The sequence below is a fragment of the Gavialis gangeticus genome, unplaced genomic scaffold, assembly GCF_001723915.1.
Source record: "Gavialis gangeticus isolate Ggan-Ray unplaced genomic scaffold, GavGan_comp1, whole genome shotgun sequence".
In the NCBI taxonomy this organism is placed as follows: domain Eukaryota; kingdom Metazoa; phylum Chordata; order Crocodylia; family Gavialidae; genus Gavialis; species Gavialis gangeticus.
The window spans coordinates 5,175,666-5,183,440 of NW_017729013.1; the positions used below are offsets into that span (position 1 = coordinate 5,175,666).

The 7,775-nt window shown below is 46.5% G+C and overlaps 1 protein-coding gene across 8 annotated transcripts in view; it reads right to left on the reverse strand.

Annotated features, from left to right (window-relative positions):
* GTF2IRD1 (GTF2I repeat domain containing 1) overlaps window positions 1-7,769 on the reverse strand; it is a 210,023-nt gene extending 202,254 nt beyond the window's left edge. For 6 of the 8 annotated variants that reach the window (XM_019511404.1, XM_019511407.1, XM_019511406.1 and 3 more), the window contains exon 1: window positions 7,735-7,769. The gene's annotated coding sequence lies outside the window, so the exon portion shown is untranslated. Of the gene's footprint in view, window positions 1-5,329; window positions 5,393-7,734 lie in introns of those variants that run through there. The other 2 variants (XM_019511402.1, XM_019511409.1) reach the window with 2 other exon arrangements.
* Window positions 7,770-7,775: the final 6 nt, after the last annotated feature.

Consider the following 7,775-nt stretch of genomic DNA (forward strand, 5'->3'; position numbering starts at 1 on the left):
CTTGTCTAGCCATTACAAGCTACCACACACAAGATTTTGCCTTCTACATGTTCTCACCCACAACCACTACGCACAAAACATCCCCTCTATTTGTTTTCTCCTCCAGACAAACATACAACATTTAACTTTGACCACACAGAGTAGATGGAAGGGAAGCTGTTTACTTTTTTGAAATTTCAATGGGGTGCATTGGTAGGAGAGCACCTGACTGCACACACTTTACCATTTCAGAGTACCACTTTGCTCGTGTGCGTTGTGTCAGGCGATTTATTAAGAAAAGAAACAGCTGGAGTTTATTTGGGGATTTTTCAAAATGGAAATAGTCTGCTGTGCTGATGATCAGTTTGGGACTCTATTCTTTGCAGAGTTATTTAGGTGATGGAATGAGGAAGTGTGAGCTCCATTTTGTTTTTTCAACACATGACGTTTGTGGTCATAATCAGATCCACTCTGCTCCTACCTCAGCTAGAGGGTGAATCTACGTGGGCTAAAGAAAGGTTCTTCTCATCTCCTCTAGCGGGGAGCAGAGAGATACAGGTCTCCAAAACTCTCGTTCCTCTTTACATGCAGAATCCCAGCTTAAAAATAGGCCTCATTTGTGGCAGACCAAGAAAAAAGATGATTGGTGCCCCAAAGAACTTACCAAGCAATTTTGAAAGTTTTTGCTTTGGCAGGCTTTCAAGTGGGAACTGCGTGTATTGCGGAACATAGGAGCTGCCGTACCTAATCGAACCCAGGGCCCACCTAGGCTCTCAAAGCACCCGGTATCCAGATGCTCCAGAGCAAAAGACAAGAAACACTGCAAGGTAGTTAATGAACAGCCTGACCCACAGGGAAAGCTTCTTAATCTCTTTCAGCTACAGCGTGACATGCCTTAATCCAACGCTGGTTACCCTTCCAAACTTTTCAGGTTTCTCTGGGGGTTTTCATCCTTCCAACTGTCCCAAGAAAGAGCCAGATTTTCAAAAGGCTCGGAGTACTCAACATGCAAACAGCTTTCTATCCCCTCCTCCCAAGAAAGTCAGTGCACTTGTTTTGACACCTAAATGGGAGTAGAATTCTTTAGCAAACTGCTAATCCTACTTCTTGAGTTAGTGAAGAGTGAGGAAAACTGGTTTTGCCCTTTATTCCCTTCTGGGAGAAAGCACCTCCAGAGGTAATTGTGAAGTCGAAAGAGAATTAGAATAATTGAGGCCATCCCGATTACCTGTATTAAAAAAAAAAATACCCAATGGGTCCCTTTCAGGTTTTTATTAAGAGTTTCCAAGTGAGAGAATATTTTTTCTTTATGAAGTCGCAGGTCTGAGAAAATGAAGATAAAGCAGACTTGTGATTCAGGCGAAAGGTGGAGATTACCTCTGAGGGCCTGAGTCCTAGTGAACAATGATTATACCTTTGTGAATTGCAAAGGCAGGGAAATGGTGTTTCATGGTCACCTATTCATCCGGCTGAAGTAATTCTCTTTTTAAAATGGTCATAATAGGATTTTAGCTCCAAGCAAAGACAAAGCAACAGCACAAAAAAAGGTTCAGTCTGTGCCTGCTTGTATAAACACACATAAATCCCACCAAGCTACAACCAGTTCTTGCAAAGATGGTTCATGGAGTAGGGTCCTTGGTAATAGCATACCACAAGAAAAAGTATGCATTGGTGAAATCTGTAAAGCCCTTTAGAAATGAATGCCCCAAACTCCAGAAACATAGCATGCGATTATTGGACTCTTCCAAAAAACACAGCTGCTAGGACTTGTGTGATTGAGTAGAGGCCTTCCTCCTTAATAGCCCTGCAAGGTAAAGATTTTTCAAATTGTAAGAGAAATTTCTCTTTCAGACCATGCTTCAGCAAAATGCCTAAGTGAATAGAAGTGATTCCTTTTCAGTCACTAGGGATACTCATAATTTCAAATTTAGACATATGCTTAAGTACGCTGCCAAACAAAGACCACAACACAGACCAGGGTTTGCCTTTATTGATTTTGGGCTTTGGCCCCACCTCAAAAAGGATCTGCAAGACAAAGCCCAAAATATTCTCTGCTGTATTTTACGTGAAGCAGCTTGGAATTATTTCTCTCAAGGGCTACAAGGAAAAATTAATCAGCCAGAAGAGTAGTGTTAGGTAATGTGGACAGAAATAACTGTGTGTTAAACCAGATCCCGCACCTTCAGGCAAAAAAAAAAACTATCTATAAAGTTCAGCAAGGCATTTTCATTGCATTCATCATTGTGGTATCTAGAGCCTAGGCAGTGCTTTGACCCATTCAGTAGCTCCCAAACTCCACTGGTTCATGTATCTTTGCAAGTGAATGGGTGAAACATCATACTCATGTAGCAGCAGGGATACATGCAACACAGTTTGGGAAACCCTGGTCTAGTTCGTAAAGTGTTAGTATTCCTGATAAAAATGCTACTGCCAAGCTGCTCTTTTTTCTCAACTCCTGCTGTTCTGTTTTATGAACTGTCTGGTGGGCATTAAGAATACCAGAAGGCCACTGCTTACAGCTTTCAGCTGGAATCTTGCCAGTGCTGGCTTAAATTTAGTCCCAATGAGTGGTAAAAATTCCTATTCGCTTTGATGGGAACAAAACACCAAATGCACTTGAAAAATCCCACCTTCCATCTTCTAGAAACAGAAGCTTCCTACACAGTCCTTTGTAACTGCATGCTCCGCACTGCCCCTGTCCCAATTATTCCTGTTAAGAGTGTGTCATAGAACAAGGTATATTTCTGTTATTTAGGGAAACTCAAGCTCTGCCTGGCTTTTGCCCTCAAGGAGAAGATTCTCCTTGAAGTTTCAGGAAACAGTTAGCAATGGCAAAGGACGCGCTACATACACGTGCTCCTGAAAGATCAGCTACATGCTCCAGGCCAGGTACCAATCACCTTGACGCAGACATGCCCTACTTCCAGACTGCTGCATGCACACTGTGTAACTAATTAAGCTGTAGGTTAAACACTTCCCAGAAGGTGTCACAGGACACTTTGGGCTAGAGCTTCCATTGTCTGCACTAGCAGGAGTCAGTGTTGCTCCAGACTGATAATTTATCTCCTTTAAAAATTAAAAATGCAACAGTATTTCCACACCATGTGTTTGGATCCTGTCTTGGTACAGCAAGAAAAATAAACACGCTCTTGGGACGTGAATGACCTTGGTGCCTGCTTTCCAAGTTGAATACTACTAGCACTAAGATTTAAGTCACCACTCTGGACCAAACCCTGCCCTTGGTTATGCTGATGCTACTCCATTTGCATTGGTGTAACCAAGTGCAGAATGAAACCCTTGGGGTGCAGATCAGAAAATTCCCAGAGGAAGTACACTGCATTGATAAGTGCCTAAAAAAATCTCAGCTATTTCCTGTAGGAACAGCATATTGGAATCCCCCATTAGGTTATTTGGGCTACTGATTTTTTTAGTTTAAATGGGCAGTAGCTTTATTAACAATTACAGTGCCTAATGAATTTGGTTGAGGTGTCAAACAGGTCTCAGTCTTCTGTCTTTGCAGTACTGCAAAAAAGATAGGGGGAATAAAAACCTTTACTGATCAGTACCAATGTTAGAGCCACATGGCTTTAGACTGAACTTTGCATCAGGATTACTTTCTCATACTGCCACTGTCAAGCACAGCACCAAATAATTCTTTCCCTTCAAATGAGATCATGTTGGGCAGCGCATCTGTTTTCCAGTCTCATAGCTAAACCCATCAGGTAGCTCCTGCGCTGAGCCAGTGCCCTAGCTAAACAGATGTTTCCAAGTCCGTATGGCACTACTGAAGTTTGTGGAATTAGCAGTATAGTCAGAGAGATCAGCTGAGGTTGTAGGCTGCGCAGGAATAAGCGTAAAGAGTATTTTCCCCCCAGATCCTTTTGAAGAGATTTAACTACATACGTTGCATATATGGGATGGTTTCAAAAGATAAGAAACCAGGTTCAAAGTTTTACTAAGCACAAATTCTGGGCGTATGTGGAATCAGACAAGAGTCTCTACTGCAAGAGCGACTTTACGCGTTAGTGCCCAGGGTTATGCCAGGGGCTATTCAAGGACCATACTGCTTCAAGTAGAAGCCCCTTCTTCTTAGTCTACAACTCCACTGCCTGGTTCTGTTAGCAGAAGAGACTTTATTAATCTAAACAGTGACAGTGGGAAAGTGGGTGGCAGAGTTATTGCTTGCATGCAGTTGAGTACTAGAAGGTCATACACAATATCTGATGGGTCTAAAGCTCCAATCCAGCAAGGAGTTTCAGAGACAAACTCCTATGCCTCCCTCAAGCCTCACCAATCTCAGTGGGGATCTAAACTTGGGCAGAGCTCCATCACACAGAGGTCACTGGGGGATCAAGGGGCTAAATGTGTCTCTAAGCAGGTTTCCTTCCTGCTCTTCTGACTCGGTCATAAACAGATCTAAGCAAGCCAGGCTACACGATCCTCTGAAGTAGAGGCAAGCCCTGGCACAGAAGGCTGCAACAAAGAAGATGGAGGTGAAAGAGGAGCAGAAGCACTCAACTTTGCTTCCAAGAATAGTTTGGCACCCAAAAATAAATGGAGGGGTGGATAAAAAAAGAGCAAGGAATCCCAGTGGACAAGGACAGCATCCACAAATATTTCTGATCTTGCTATCTACTGGGAAAATCTGGCCAAGCATTCTGGCTGAAGGCAGTCCAGAGTGGCATATGATTAATTTAAATATTTAATCTTCTTACCCAAACATTTACATTTTTTTCCCTTTAATCACAGCAGATTCAGGTGGGGCAACAGCTTTTCCAGCTTTAGACTGCAACCTACCTAGGATCATGGTTTTCCACTCTGTTAACTGGGCTCCATGACACTTATAGGCATTAATACTCTGTATCCCACCCTACGTGCCTTCCTCTACTGTTGAGTAAATTCTGCATGGAGGCAAACAGTTCCATGCACAGGATGAGCCTGTAAGGGCACGAGGAGCAAACAGTCTGATCACAGGAGAGTTGTGCATGGTCCTCTAGGTACACAGCGTCTGGACCACCCTGCTCTTCCAATATTGCTAAATGGATAGAGAGACTGCAGCTATGGAAAATGTTAGGCACCAGGCTCTAAAGAATCTGGACTCTCAGCACCAACAGGGACCCAATGGACAGCTGACCTGCTATACAACAAGGCAGGTCCTGCAGAAGAGGTGCAGCTTTTCACATGCCTTAGGTAAGCAACAGCCTCAAGTTTTCAGGGATACCGCTCTGCATGCCACCTCCATCCTCACCACACACAAGTAGATATAACAGCACTGAGGTCCACGCTGGGACTAGATCTGTCGTTTGCAAGCAACGAGTTTCGCTACAACAAAGCACATTTCCTTGCCTACCTCCACAGGAAGATGAAACAGCAAAGCAATCCCTCCTCTCCCTCAATGCCATGCAAGATGCAAAAAATTGGAAAAGGAAGGCGGGCACCCTGGAATCACGAGGAAAATCTCATTAAAATCTAACGAGCCTGCACCATGCACCAGAAACACCTCAGTGCCTAATGACTTAGATGACCCAGGCACACTGAGCAGCTAAACTTCACCCAGAAAACCTTGTAGGGTAAATCCTACCCCTGCCTCCAGACAGCAGCCTGATGCAAACAAGCAAGAGCTTCATCGAGTTATAAATATGAAGCCATCACGTGATGAGTCTCTTAAACACTTTTGTTTTCTCCCAAGAAAAGGGATTATTTTCTCACTAGCCTCCCAATTCACTGAAGACTTAGGCACATGCATAGCTTTGCACATGAATGGCCTCACTCAGATCGGGGCATACAGTTACACTCATGCCTAGTCTTTGCCAGATTGAGGCCTAAACAATGGGAGTCCTAGGGAAGAAGAGAAAAATATTATCAGAGAACAGGTACAGTAGCTACACCCCATATGCTCAGTAGCAAGTTTGACCATATCCCCCCTCCCAGCAGTATTCAATGATAGTATGGGGCAGCCTGCCAGCAACACATGGCAGGTCTGGATCAAGTTTTTAAAACCGAGATTCTCTCAGAATCAAATACAAAAAACAAAAGCCATAATCGGTATGTTATCCCCTGTGCTTTATTTTACATTCAATCCGATTCCTTTTACATTACCTCTAAACTGGACAGTTAGCAACATGCCCCATGCTTCAGACATGGGCACTGGACGTTTTGGCACCTGGTGAGAGGACAATTGGGGTTTTCAATGAGGGGGCAGGTATCCGTGACAGCAGGATAAACGCATTAGTGGAGTTTTTCCTAAAATCCTCAGCAGTGCAGCGAGTACAGACATCGACATTGGATGCCCTCACTAGTTCTCCGAGTCAGAATGCCGCTGGTGTGAGCACGGCAGCTCATGCCTCTCAGGGCTATTGTTTCAGGCTACCCAAAACTCATCAAGCCAAAAATCACGTCTGTTTGACATCCCATTCACTTCTGGCAGGCTTCCCCTCCCAAGCATAAAAGACTCGGCTCTTTATTCTTCGCAAATGGAAGCTCTGAAGCTGGAGCAGCGACTCTGCAGCAGAGTCAACGCTGCAGCGAGTCTCCCAGAAACATGGATTACGTGGAGCAGTCAATGAGCTGTCCCAACCGGCACAGCAGCCGCAGACGTTTTTTTTTTTTTAAATCTTGGGATCCTTCTGGATTTAAAGCAACTATATGAATAAGATGTTATTCATCCCTCAGCCAGCTCCCCACACAGCACTTCCAAGTGGCTCATCTGTTACTAACGGCATGTTACACTGCGCTCGGCACCATACGGACATCTTGAGGGACAGTCCCTGCCCCCTAAGAGTTTACGTCCTAAACAGACAAACCAGGGATGGAAACAGGGAGGTAAAGTGACTTCCCAAAGTCCTGCAAATCAGTAGCAGAGATGCACATGCACACACACACAAAAAAAAAAACAAAAAAAAAAACACACAACAGAGCCCACGACATGCAACTCATCGCAATGCCCTACCCACACACGTTTTTGGTGATGTGGATTGACCCCGACAACGAATCCACATCACATTTGGGGTCTCGCACCCACCCGTCGCACCTGCTTTCCGGCCACAGCAAAATGCCACCCGCCTGCTTTGAAAAGGCAAGTTCAGCACCCGCCAGAAACCCCTCGGTCAAGATGCGGCCCCGCAGCGCTTCCCAGAGCGGCGAGGGGCCACGCTTCGCACTCCGGGCGCGACACGTTCGCCGATTTAATCGCTAATCCCGAACCCATCCCCACGCGCAGGAAGGCCCAAGTGGGAACCTGTCCCCTTGGCACGCTCCGGCCACGTCCGGCTTCTGGGAGCTTTCCTGCGGGCAAGGGAGGCAGGGACAGCAGCCCCGCGCTCACCCTGCCGGGGCTCCCCTTCCTCCTGCAGGGCGAAAGCATCTCGCAAAAGCACGTCTGTCTCTGCAGTCTGGTTTCCTCGCGGCGGGCGCGGGGGGTGCCTCCTGTCTTGCACCAAGCCTGGATATTTTTAAGCTGCGCCGCCACCGCCTTTCGCAGCGCTGGGGAAGGGGGGGGGGAGAGCACCCCCTTTTCCCCCTCCACCTTTTCCCCCTCAGCTCCTGCCTGCCCCTGTCCCAAGTGCCCAGGAGGAGCCGTGTCCCGTGTCCTAAATAAGACCAACCAGGGAGGTTCAAGCGACTTCCCAAGGGCTGGCGGCCGGAATGAGGGGTGACAACCGGGGGGTCTCCCTCACGACGGGGGCCGACCGCAGAGCCGGGGCAGGCCCGCGAGCAGGGGGAGGGCCCGGGGCGGGGGGAAAAAGTTTCTCTTACCGCAGGGCTCGTCCGGCGCGACCGCGGGCTCCTGCCGCCCG